Raw genomic sequence first — 14584 nt, 5'->3', positions numbered from 1 at the left:
GCCTAACAGTATAACGCCCTGGTTATATCCCCAATAAAACACACACACACACACACACACACAATCAACATTATTTTGTATCATAATAATTAACAAATTACAGAGAAGAGGAATCTAAAGATCTAAAGCCCTACCACAGACAGGTCTGGATTAAAATTTTTCTAATAAATATTTTTTTTCTAGAAATAATTAATAATTCAGAGTTGCACAAATCAGAATTGTGCCAGATGTAAAAAAGAAATGTTAAAGCATATGGTTAAGGGGGATTTCTAAAGTTACTTTGCCTAAACAGCCTCAGAATCCCTGCTCAAAACACTGACTAGGCAAAGCAGCATCTCTGCAGTGTGTGTAGTGCCATGTGACTGAAATGAAACATTGCAGCCACCACTCCAAACACCTGGATTAAAATGGTGCACTTAACACAATTTAGTAATCTTTTAAAAAAAGTGTATATGAACAAAGACCTTTTTTAGTCAAGAAATTCAGACACAAGGCTGGAATTGTACAATGGCCCTGAATTAGGAAGCATAGTTTATTTAAGGCTTACTATTTTCCTGGCTATTATTCTGTTTTAGATCTAAGAGGAACAAAACAGCAGACTAATTATATAGCTCTGGAAATATTTAATCAGGTCTGCTGTTAACTATTTGCTTTTAAGGTACATGGTAACTCAATTAATGACAGCAGTGTGGTCTGACCGAGAGGCCCTGGCTTTGATGTTGAGACAGGGCTGGGATGCAGGCACTGTATGAGCTCTTGGTCACTGGCTCATCCTGTGGTGTTGGCAAAAGACAAGGCTGGGAAACATTCCTTGCCAACATGGCTATGTTCCCTATATAGTTGCCCTTTGGATGAAGGATACGGCTTAAATTCTCTCCTTCCAGAGAAGTACTTGAATGGGCTCAAAAAGTGATTCTCCATTGTTTATGTATCCAGGGTTGTGCAATCTCTCATCTTGATATAGTCTTCCTCTAGCAGTATTACCATAAACAAAGAAGTTACAGTTAAAGTTTACAAGGCCTGGGAGTTAGCTTGTCTCCTAGAGGTTATAAGTCTTTGATTTCGAATGTGAATTTTTACAAATGTATCATAATTTCTCAGGGAAATGCCTTGCTGAAGCTCCAAATACTCACAAAAACTCCTTTTAAGGGATGTTGAAAAAATTAAACACTAATGAATTTTAAGAACTTAGCACATCACAGGTACTTAATGTCAACTTTAGGCTTATAAGAAACCATTTGTAATATGTATTATGTGCTCTTATTTGGCTACACACTGGATTCTTTTTTTAAAAAAATATTTTTTTTTAGTTGTAGATGGACACAATATCTTTATTTTATTTATTTATTCATTTATTTATTCTTATGTGGTGCTAAGGATTGAACCCAGTGCCTTACACATGAGAGGCAAGCACTCGACTACTGAGCTACAAACCCAGCCCCAAACTGGATTCTTATAAGCATTTTGGCCATAATAAAAGAAAATAAGTAAAAGGGATTTAAAAAAAAAAAACAACTAAGCTAAACATTAAACACAGGGAAAAACATGCCAAATATAAGTAAGTGAAATAAAAAATTTAACAGTTGAGGTGCCATTAAATAAATACTTTAATTAGCTTGGTAATATAATAGCGAAAATTAGCAAAGGAATTTTCATGCTAATTTTCATTAATGCTAAGAGGTCCTGTTCTAATAAATCAGTAATTTAGGTCAAGGTTTATCTTTTCCCCATAGTATACTAAAACCAAAAATATCAGCCAGGATCTACAAATGGTCTTAGAAAACATAAAACATTAAATTATCAACATTTGAGCCATTTAATATCGATTACATATTTATGGTGAGCAAAAGATTTTATTTTATAGAAAGCAACAGAAGACACTGACCTTGGGGAGATCTAAGTAACTATGACACCAAGTTAAAAAGGAATTAATAATGAAAGACATAAGTGAAGATAAAATAGATTAAGTCTAGCAGATAACATTGGAAGCCTAAGGAGGACAGGGCCTGATGGGGAGTGAGGGGCTAAGAAAAAGGGGCCCCATCAGTAGACCCTTTGCCCACTTGCCTGAATGGCTGCACTGGTAGAGACATCTCTGAGAGACTTCAGCTGGGAAGCTGCTGCCCTCAGGACTGGACACTGTACGAGTCCGAGGTGAAATGTAGTACATCCCATACACAGCCTAAGTTCTATAGTTCCAGGAAAGGGGAAGAAAATCCCAACAGAAAGCAAACTAGAGATTTTTAAAAAGTGTGAAATTTCTCATGGCACGAGTAGTAGCAAAATGTATTTCCTGCTTAGGGCCCTATTAGTAGTCTTAAAAAAAAAAATGTAAAGTCTCCACAAGCTGAATCTACTGTCTTAAAAAAAGAAAACTCACAACTGTATCATTTGGAAGGTTTAGATTTTAATACGTATGGGAAAATGCAACCAATTGCAGCAGTGAAAGACAAAATCAACCAATCAATAAAATTGTAAAGGAGTAGCCAGTATGAGATTTCATAATACCATGCTATTAAACACGTTTTAAAATATTTCAAGCACCTTAGAAATGTTTACAAAAAACTTAAGTTATTCCTATTTGATCTAGAACTTCCAGTTCTACAAATTAAAACTGGTAAAATGTTCAAGTTGTACATACTGCTATTTACCAAAACTATCCGTGATAAGAAAATTCAGAAACAATCCAAATGTCTATAAGGCAATAATCAAAGAAATTATGGCATGTTCAATCAACTGAAGGCATTAAATAAAGTGGTAGGGATTTCTATTTACTGGTGTGGAAAGATACTATAAGAGAAAAAAAGGCAGGTCACATGGCAAAGAAATGATAAGATCTACATGCATAACATTGCATGAGTGCAAAATGTTGTATGTAGCTATTTCATAGTAGTTAGCTGTAGGTGTTAGAATTTTATGTGAAATGCATTATTTTGTATTTTATATTTTTATATTCTATAATTTTTCAATACAAATACATAATTGCTATAACTAGCAAAATAAAGTTGTTTTTATTAAAATATATATACCAATACTAAAGACATTTTCTTTAATAAAAATATCCCATTATTTTCAATACAATAACAAAGAAATTTTTATTTGAGAATATATAATTATATAAAAAGTAAACGATTACTCAAGAGGCCATTTAGGGACACATTTGTTTCACTGTTCCTCTACAAAAGTGTTTTTAAGATCTTTCTATTTGTTCTCTGGAAAAATTCAAATATCAAAAATTATAAAGGAACAAATTTTAGTATTTACTCCCCTGTACTCAAAAGCACTTCACAGCAGTTACAGTAGATTGGTGATGCCTCGAGGAGGCATGAAAAAAAAATGCTTCCTTTTAAACTCTTTACCTGTCCAGAAAGGCACCAGGAGAAAAACAAAATATAGAACCCTAACTGGAAAGCAGAGGATACCATTGTACTCACAGTGCTTGCTCTCTTTCTAGCCAGTATTTGGTAACCAGGCTTAGGACTCTGGTTTTCATCTGATCTCCACCATTAATCTAATCTGGTACATTTGAAAAATTATTCATATTTCAATAATTGGTTTAGGACAAATGACTTCAGGGTCATTTGAAAAGATGACAACCCAAAGACAAGTTCATGTGAATTCCTTTAAGAAAGACAGAAGTTGTGCTGGGGTTGTAGCTCGGTGGTAGAGCACTTGCCTAGCATGTATGAGGCACTGGGTTTGATTCTCAGCACTGCATATAAATAAATAAAATCAAGTTCCATTGACAACTATATTTTATATATAAATATATATATATATATATACACACACACACATACATACATACATATACATATATAAAAGAAAAGCAGAAGCTAAAGATTAAAGTAGACACTCTGTTCTAAGAAAGTTTCAGAAAAAGTTTACCACTAGAAAGCAAAGAGTATTAGGTACTATGATTAAGGACACTGCACTAAAACAGACACCAGTGCAGGAGTATCAGTAGGGAAAAACTGAAAGTAGGCCTGAAATGGGAAATTCCACGCAGAACTTATGTACAGCACCTTAGTGTCAAAGACATCATGCACCTTCTCTGTGGTTTAGGTAGAGATTAGGTACAAGAACAAATCTAAGGGGCTGAAGTATTGGCTCACTGGTAGAGCGCTTGCATGGCATGAGTGAGGCCTGGGATTCTTTCCTCAGTACTGCATGTAAATAAATAAATAAAAGATCCATTGACAACTAATATATATATATATATAAATCTACTAGTATTTTTTCCACCCAGATTTTAGATTTTACAAAGTTCCAGAGGCTGGGTGGGTAAAACTTACCTTGAAAGGGTGACTAGCCAGGCTGTTCTAAAAGCACAGCAAAAAGAAAAGATGAACCTTGTCCAAAGAACTTTGCCCTCTAGGCTTCTGAGATTGTATTAAAGCTACAACCTTCTTGCTTTGAAAAGTTCACAGACTGTCTTGTGCATACATAATCACAATTTTGGGAACCTGACAATGTCAATCTGAGGGTATCTGTGTAAGTGGCAACAAATATTCCTAAACTAATCTCATAAGGACTGATTATAAAAGTGGGGGATACACAGCCAAAGCAAAGAGTAATAACACAATATTGTGACAAAGAGAATCCTGACAGTCTGGCATTGGTGGTGCATGCCTATGAGAAAGCAGAATTCTAAGTGTGAGCTCAGTTTCAGCAACTTAGCAAGACTCTGTTCCAAAATAAAAAATAAAAAAAGGACTGATGATGTAGCTCAGTGGTAAAGCATCCCGAATTAAATCCCTAGAACCCCACCTCTGAGAGAGAGAGAGCAAAGGAGAGCATTCAAGAGGGAGAGAGGAATTTTCTGAATACTTACAAAGGGACTGGGTCTAGATACACGGTGGACCCCTGTGCACTGCATGTAGCATTTTGATGGTTGCAAAAACAAAGCATGCCAATAAACAGGTCTATGACCTGGAAAAACTCAAAATATTTAATGGAAATATATTAAAAAAAAAAAAACATTGGAAACTGAATCTGAAGCAGTAGCTCTGCTTTCAGGAGACTGTTTCTACTCATGGATGGGTGAAACTCTTGTCAAGGAAAGGTACTGGTATATGATATAAGCAAGACAGATGAATGAATGCACAATTTTAGTTTTCATAATTTTTTTTGGAAAAAAATATCTTTTCCTGATCAGAATAACACACCCTCTTGTAGAGTATTTAAAGACATAAAGATGACCTTTAATTCCACCAATCAGAGATAATCACTTTTTACATTTTTGGTACATTTCCTTTGACTTGTGTTTAAGTGTATTTGCATTTAAAACAAGTGTGATCATAGTGTATATGTGGCTTGGGAGACAGTTTTCAAATTCTTATATTCTAAACATTACTGTATGCCATTAAATATTCTTTCACCATTTTTAGTGCTTGTTGTATGTTTTACAAATTAGTACATAATTTTCCTCCTAAGTTATTTAAATGACTTTCAAGGTTTTGCTACTCTAAGTTGGAATGTTTTGATACACACACACACACACACACACACACACACACACACATATATATATATATACACAAATTTTTTGCCTGTATTTCTGATATTTCCTTAGAATAAATGCCTGTTATAGTCACTGGAAATTAATTTCCTAAAGTCCCTGATTCATACTGATAAACATACATTCTACGTCAGAGCCCCATGGCTTCCTCCCATACTTCCACCAGCACTTAGTAGTATTAGTAGATATATTAAAAAGCAACAATAGCAAATTATTAATTATACTAAACATCTATTTTCTAAACATGACAGTGAGTTCAGAACATGAGATAAATAATCAAAAAATAAAAAAACACAAAACAGAAACCATAAGTCAAATTGTATATAAAAAAGGGAAGGTATTCTAATAATCTTTTCTTTTAAATGAATTATTTTCTGGGATTACAAGGAATAACTGAGTCTACCTGAAATTTGTTGGATATCTGCCACAAACAGTACACAGAAGCCTTCTGCAGGATGAAAAAGAAGTTTTGCCCCAACAAACTTCCTATATTATTTCATTTTGGTGTGTGGGGAGGGTGCTGGGGATTGAACCCAGGGCCTTGTGCATGCAATGCAAGCACACTACCAACTGAGCTATATCCCCAGCCCTTCCTATATTATTTCAAATGAAGAATCATTCATTAAATCTAAATAACTGGAGAATAATTTCAAGTGACACAGATAGTACCTAGTTACTCAGGAAATGAAGGTGTCAGCTTTGTTAGAGATGGATTTGTGGATGAAGGGATTGGGGGTCCTTTCCCTTTCCCAAGTTAACAATGGCATGAAGAATCTCAAGAGGGAATAGTATAACAAGAATGATCAAGGTTTTGGTGAAGTACAGAACCAATAGCCCGGTTGGAATAGGAAAGTATGTTGAAGAGAAGTTTGAAAATGGGATAAATAAAACTACCTGTAGAAAACCATGGGAATGCTTGGCTAAAGAGTAAGGATTTACACTACTGCTACTATGAACAGCTTTTTGGATCACTTTGTACTTTCATGTGAGAAACACTTTAAATTTAGCATACAGAAGTGCTGCCTGCCAGTCTGGTCAGTTTCAGAAGTGTACCATTTTTGCTGTTTGGCAGTATCTATGGCACTATGTAAATATTTTTGTGCACTTTATAAAAACGAATGAAAAGAGAAAAAAGAAAGTGAATGAATAGAAAACTGGGATCTTCAATTTAATTGACAGCAATTACTAAGAATGCCTCAAATGGCATTCTTTAGGTTCATCTGGATTCTCCCAGGACTTCAGCTGCACAATACTATGATATATTATGTAAAAACTGCTGGAAATGAGTCACCAGAGACCGGGAAGACTTCCCTTATTAATACAGGTCTACTGAATTTCTGCGACATGAATACTATGGATGGATTGAGCCATTGGCTGCCCAATTTTGTACCACTTACTACATCATGTAAGGTCAATTTTCTTATTTGTAAAGTACGATAATAACTGTACCTAAGCTTAAGGGGTGCTAAAGGGATTAAAGGATATAATAAATCTGTAACACTCAGATCAAACAGTTCTTACACAAAGTAACTGCTCAGCAAGTGACATTATCTTCTCCTGCTAAACTACTGTCACCCTTCTTCTAGGAATATTCTATGTTCAATACAGAAGGCTGCACCAATAGGTCTCTTGTATAAGAATGAAAAGTTCTGGGCTGGGGATGTGGCTCAAGTGGTAGTGCGCTCGCCTGGCATATGTGCAGCCCAGGTTCGATCCTCAGCACCACATACAAACAAAGATGTTGTGTCCACCGAAAACTAAAAAATAAAATATTAAAGTTCTCTCTCTCTCTTTGAAAAAAAAAAAAAGAATGAAAAGTTCTTATATGGTCGTGAGACTCATCTGGTAATTTTATGAAACTGGCATGGGAAGAGACATAGCTTTGGAGAAAGTTAAAAAACAGGTGTAGGAATCTGAATATGGCATAATTAGATCTTGGCAGTTATGGAAATGAAAATAAGACAAAAGAGGATGTTGTGAAATGGAGCACAAATACACCTCTTTTAGGCCCTAAAAATGGACAGCATTGTTTCTTGTTTACTCATAAAAGAAAACTATAAAAACAGATGCCTTAAAATGGTTTATATAATTTTATATATACACACCTGTATGTTTTTACAGGTTGTATAGTAAGGTTACTTAAAATTCAGTTAAGTGGTACTTGTTATGCTATTAACATGTTTACTATGAAAATAGCTACAGCCTTGAATTTTCATCAACTTAAGGTTTCATTTAAGAACTTTTGAGCTTTACACGTCCATAATTTTCTTGGCAGAAGAAAACGCATGCTTATCATCAGAAGGATATGGGAACTATCACACATAAATAAATGAAAATAGTAAGTCTAATAAAAAATTTGCATGTCAGTCAATATTGAGTTGTCTTATTTTTCTATTAAATGGAACTATTTTAAATAAGATTTAATAAGAACTATTCTTATTAAATCTTATTTAAAAGAGCTTAAATTTAAAATATGTTTCACTTCTTTACCTTGATCTTGAACTCATAGAGAGGAAGGGCTCTTGACTTCTTATCCCCTTATCCATTTGTATCACGGGATATTCAATAAATATTTCTGACCAACTAACAGACCAAAATAAAATCTTTGTGTGTAATGCACTATCAGTACTAGATTCATGTTACATGTAAGCTTCTCTTTACACATAATCATACAAATGCTAGATGTCTAAAAGGGCACCAGAATAAATACCAAGGGAAGTGAGTTATGCAATAACAGTACTGTGAATTCTGCTATCATATGTTCTTCTTCACAACTCTAAAGACAAAGACCTCAGCAAAGTTTCTTTTCTTACATGTCCACCCAATATATATATATAATGTCTTCATAGTCTGTTTTGTATTATCTGTATTTAAGAAAAGTTTCTAAGTAAAAGAGTAATTTAAAAGCTTATAGATGCCTTTGTACCAAATGGCATATTTTACTATATTAAACTGACCATTTGAGTATCATATCTCTTATCAGATTCTCTCTCCCTAAAAATGGTAATAGAGATGCACATATTTCTTGATAATTGAGTTTTATTTTTATCTAATTATTTTTCTGATTCATAGAGGTCCAAGAATGGGCAATACTAAAATTTGAGTCTAAGCTACTAATGTTCACCTTTAGTATGGTAAACAACCGGTTTGGACTACTCTTTTAAGATTAGATATAAATATAGAAATGTAAATTAGATTATAATGTGCTTAAAAATGTGGTTTAAACTGTTGTGGCTTCAAATATTGCTTCAGAACTACTAATGGGAACTGCTGATGCTTATAGGGCACTTTACATTAGTGGTCTCACTGGATCGTAACATATGGAGTAGTTACTACCACCAATTAAGAAAGGAGGGAAGCTCAGGTAAGGAGTGATTTAATAACCTGAGCAAGGTCACATGAGAATTGAGTAGTGGGATAAAGAAATGAATCCAGATGGAAGACACAAATATCTACACTTTTAACCACTACCCTATATCATCTCTAAATTACTAACTACCATAGCTTAAAACACCAAATCACCCCCATAATTGTAATAATCCCTTTATTGTTCTTAGTATATCCCTAATTTGAGAATACTATAGTTTTCTATAAGCTAATTAATATCCACCCAATTATTTTTTTTCTTTTGCAATGCTAAAGATCAAACCCAGAGACTCATGCATTCTAAGCTAGCACTCTACCACTGGGTCAAGCATGGTATAGTGCATGCCTATATTCCCAGTGACTCAGGAGACCTGAGGCAGGAGGACTATAGGTGTGAGGTCTTGACAATATAGTGAGACTCTGTCATAAAATAAAATAAAAAAAAAAGGGCTGGGGATATAGTTCAGTGGTAAAGTGCCCTTAAGTTCAGTTCACAGAAAAAATAACAACCACCACAACAAAAACAAAACACTACTACTGAGCATACCATAATATCCAGCCAATTTTGATTAGACTTATTGAATACTAGCAGAATTCTTCATGATCATTTTTAATTCTGTGCCAAAATTCTGTTTGGAAATTTTCAATTCTCCACAAAGAATATACTTTCATTGTCACAAAAATGTCTTATTATAAAAATTCAATTTATCTGGGCATGGTAGCCCATACCTGCAATCCCTGTGACTTGGGAGGTTGAGACAGGAGAATCCTGAGTTGGAAGTCAACCTGGGCAACTTAGTGAGACCTTGTCTCAGAATAACAATAAGAAAGGGCTGAGAGTAATAGCTCACTGGTAGGGGACCTGGGTTAAATCCCCAGTACCAAAATAAATAAATAAATAAATAAATAAAATATCCAACTTAGACCCACTTTAATAAGCACACAAGAAAAAAAGAATTATTTTAAATAAAGATCTAAATAACTGGCCTGATACTTAAACCATACAGATATCTCAAATATGATAAAGGAGGGTAGGAATGTGAAAGAAAAAGGGAAATGAGCTAAAAACTGGACATTAGTTTAAGAACTATAAGAATTTGACTTATACTCTAAATCCTATTAAAATGTCTATAGAATACTTTACAAGCCTGGAAGGGGGCTGAAGCAGGAGGATAGCAAATTCAAAGTCAGCCAACCTGAGCAATTTGATGAGACCCTCAGCAACTTAGCAAGATCTTCTTTCAAAAGGGCTGGGGATGGAGCTCAGTAGTAAAGCTCCTCTGGTTCAATCCCCAGTACCCTGTGAGACAGGGGGCAAGGGAGGGAGAAAGAGAGAGAAAGAGAGAGGTAGGTAGGTGTGTGTGGGGGGATGAGAACACTTAACAGAGTAAAGGCAATATTATTTTCTTAGTTGAAATACAACACTATTGGCATCTTTTAAGATAATTTCAATTTAAGGTATGATAGACCCAACCTGATTTTTTATTAAAATTGGGAGCCATCTTGCCACAAAGCCATGAAAAGATAATTTTGGCTTTACTATAAATTACTGCAAATTCTGAACCTGCTTGGAATGCCTGCCCGTGCCTTGAACTCACCCATGCCTGGCTCTCTGACCAGATAGCAGCCCTCTCTGAAACTTTAGTGACACCTCATAAATATTGGCCTTCCCTGGCCAGACAACGACCCTCTCGAGGCTCTAATGGTCCTCATAAATTCTGATGTTGGGGCCAGCAAAAAAAAAAAAAAAAAAAAAGTAAACTACCATTAGTGTGATACCTGTCAGAGTTCTGTTATCTGTAACCCCCCTTTTATGTAACTTTCTGGGCTATAAAGCTGGGCTGTAGAAAAGGTGGGGTGCTGTCTTGTTCCCGCCGTTTTGGGAGGGAGAGGCAGCCCGGCCGGTCGAAATAATAAGCTTGCTTTAATTTGATTTTAATTGGAGTCAGTGGTCTTTTCTTGCGTCCTAGTCTAACAGGTATATAAAAGACAAAACACAAAAGGCTCAGGATTTCATTCTTTTTTTTTTTTAATTTATTTTTTAGTTGTAGTTGGACACAATACCTTTATTGTATTTATTTATTTTTTTTGACAGATTACCTTTATTTTATTTATTATGTGGTGCTGAGGATAGAACCCAGTGCCTCACACATGCTAGGCAAGCACTCTACCATTGAGCTACAGCCCCAGTCCCTTATTTATTTATTTTTATATGGTGCTGAGGATCAAACCCAGGGCCTCACATATGCTAGACAAGTGCTCTACCACTGAGCCACAACCCCCACCCCCCGCATTTCATTCTTTAAAGATACTCTTTAAGACATTAAAAGATTTTTTTCAATATACAAATCGCTAATTATGTAACTTTATTATAGGGTAACATTTTTTAAACCAAGTCACAACTACAGCTGTTTGCTGTTAAATATTTTATAAAAGGAGGTAATACTGGAGCCTGTCCTTCATGTGTGTGCACATGTGTACACATATAATTTATGAGGAATTTCTGAAAAAAAGTCTTTTATTATTTTCTTGATCCTGGAATTATATATACTTATTGTAAGAATGCTATTCCAAAAATCCAGATGTAAATGAACACAAACCATTATAATATAAAGCCTATCACTTAATCTCAGCAATGGTGCAATTCCTGAAATAATTATAATGATGCTTAAAAGTCTAATTGAAGTGTTTTGCTTCTATTCTTAAGAAAAACAAAGGGCATTTATTCTCTAAAAACTCCAAAGTGCTTTAAAAGTTCCCTTTCTTAGAAATTCCATTATGTACATAGTGGGAGGGTAGCCATCTGTAAACCAAGGAGAAAGGCCTTGGGAAAAACCAATCCTGCTATATCTTCTACTAACTCTTGATCTTAGACTTTCAGCCCACAGAATCATGAGAAAATAGTTTGTTGTTTAAACTAAAAACACTCAAAGAATGTCTCTGGCAGGTAATTGCAATGATAGCATGTTTTTCTAAAAAAAAAAGCAAAATAAATTTTATACAAATAAGGCTGCCCCTCTAGTGTTGACATGACAAAAGGAAAGTGAGCTATATCTCAAATTGTTCAATGTGTACATTTAAGTTTTACTTTTTCCCCTTTTCTGTCCCACACCCTGAGTAAAGACCCAACTCTTAAGAAGTTGTATTAAGGGGCTGGGGTTGTGGCTCAGCGGTAGAGCACTCACCTAGCATGGGCAAGGCCCTGGGTTTGCTCCTCAGCACCATATAAAAGTAAATAAATATTGTGTCCAACTACAACTAAAAAATAAATACACACAAAAAAAGAAGTTGTATTAAGCCAGGGTAGGTTAATCTGGTAAAGTGTAAACCTGCTTAATACTTCTGTGGGAGTGAATAGAAAGCTAAACTAATAGAGAGATGGTTTTTTTTTTTTTTTTTAAGTCATAACATATTAGCATCAGAGACTCATAATACCTTCTGTTCCTTCTGCATTCCCTGTTGGTGAAGGGAACCCAGGACTTGCAGCCAAACACTTGGCAGTCACCCTAGGCGGGCACAGTCTCACTTCATCCTCAAGCCCTTCAGCCACTTAGTCATCAAACACATTCTACTTTTTCAGTGACTGTTCCTTCTCTTTTGTGATCACTCTCATGGCTTTAGTTTGGGATTATCATCAGTGACCTGGACCGTTTTAATCATCATGGTAAGGGGTCCGAGAGAGCTTATGTCTTTCATCTACTAACACTGCTAATGAGTGATCATTCCATATTTAAAACCTTATTTCAGGTTCAGACATAAAGAACCAGTAGCTTTTCACTAGCATCAAGCCCAGGCTTCTCAGTCTACCCTTTCTAGCCTTATACCCTGCTGTGCCAAACACAAGCATGCTATGTTCCTAACCACTTACTATTCCCAGGCTTGGCTAACTCACCAGATACTACTTGAAATGCCCTGTCCCATGTGTATCCAGTGATCATCAAGTTCTCTCTCAAGGTCTGTATCAAGACTCACTTATTCCATGAAGTCTCTCCTGACCCCTACCCTCTCCTTTCCTGTGGACTCAATCCTGGGCTCTTGTCTTTAGGGGAAATCCACTTGCAATCAAAGTTGTTGTAAATTTGCCCCTGGTTTTAAAAAAGAGAATATGTAAAAACAAAAGAGAGTGATTATCACACTGCCCACAAATAAATGTTGAGATGAGTAAGTGAATGCTTTTATTCCCATTTAACAAGATTAGGCAGAAATAATTGGTCCAAGCCTATGCACACTGTGGACTGCACAGTGAAGTGTAGAAACTGTTTTAGAAAACAAAATTTAGAAACCACAAAGCTTCTATGCTGAGGACACACAGTCTCTATCATCATCTTAAGAGGGAACTCCTTGTCCATTTTCTTTTCTAGGGATTTGTACTGTCAATTTTTCTCTGTGAAACAGCCAGGAGGAAGTCTGGACATTCCTGAGTGTCTAAGCACCAGGGGCTCCATTTTGACAATAAGGTGAGATTCACATAGTCACTGTCCACTACTCAAATGCTTACAGCTAAACTAAATCTAATACTTTTCACTAGTATTAACAGTGGTATTAACACTGGTATTAAAGCAGACATTTCTTGGGTCCATATGACTATTTAGACTCTTAAGAGTTACCAGTAAAAGAAGGAAATAAAACCACTCATAAAGTACTACCTAGATTCCTAGATCATTATACTGATATATACTTTCATGGCCTGTGCTTTCTTTGATAATTTTCATTTGTAAAATCATTTAAAATAATTGCTTCTTTTGACTAACCAAAGGTAAACCCCTCAAATTTAACATCAGTATTTCTCTTATTTTCTTCTAATCCTCCATAGTTGATTAAAAGTTTTGGAAACTTATTTGTCTGACTTCCTTCATCAAAGAATGTGCCCCTTATAGCTTAGTTTGCAGCTCTCATACATTTCCCATACTGCTGTTTTCATATATGTGGCAACAGAGTTCTCTTGGAAGAATTCAAACAGTACCACACAAATGCTTATGAGCCAAACAGCTCATTTTTGCTCACCCATTGGCCTTTTATTCAAAAAACAACTGTATATTCAAAGTACTTAAATTATTAAAATTATTTTGACAAACTGGATTTTATAATTAATATTTCATATTGCATTACTTTCAAAACGGTTGGGGATTGGAGGAGTAGAAATAATCTAAATATGTTATATGCATATACAAATATGATGCAATAAAATTCATTATTCTGTACCATTAATATGCGCTAATAAAAATAAATTTATTTTTAAAAAAATGAATGGAGATTTTTTTTCAAACAAAATAGTAAACTGAGGTATTTGCTAAAAGACTTCTTGGTAGCCTTTTAAAATCATTTTCTTACCCAAAGATTTTTAAAGCTTTGAGGCTGTTTTAAACAGTAGTGGCACTGTATGGAATTTCAGCTGATGTCTTCTAACTTTTGGGCACATTCTAAAGCACAGCTTGAAGGAAGCTGTTTAATGACAGACCAATTGTTAAGAGATGCAAAAGGTCCAAGACTACTTAAACTTTGTTCTTAAGATAAATACAAAATGACTGCTTTGTGTTCTGTGATGTTAACCCTCTCCAAAACTTCTTAAGGCTAAGTCTGACTGGGAAGATAAAATCCTTACCAAACACAATGGGTGAAATCTGAGTCATGATAAGATTGCAAAAAGGTCAAGGGTAAGGAACCACTTTTCCTAACTCTGCTATGGACAATTCACTT

The 14584-nt window shown here is 35.1% G+C and overlaps 1 protein-coding gene across 6 annotated transcripts in view; it reads right to left on the bottom strand.

Annotated features, from left to right (window-relative positions):
- Nucleotides 1-14584, bottom strand: part of Rufy3 (RUN and FYVE domain containing 3) — a 77701-nt gene that overhangs the window by 44583 nt on the left and 18534 nt on the right. The gene's annotated exons all lie outside the window — the stretch shown is intronic.

Source organism: Callospermophilus lateralis, chromosome 8 (genome assembly GCF_048772815.1).
Source record: "Callospermophilus lateralis isolate mCalLat2 chromosome 8, mCalLat2.hap1, whole genome shotgun sequence".
NCBI lineage: Eukaryota > Metazoa > Chordata > Mammalia > Rodentia > Sciuridae > Callospermophilus > Callospermophilus lateralis.
This window is presented reverse-complemented; position numbering and strand designations above follow the sequence as displayed.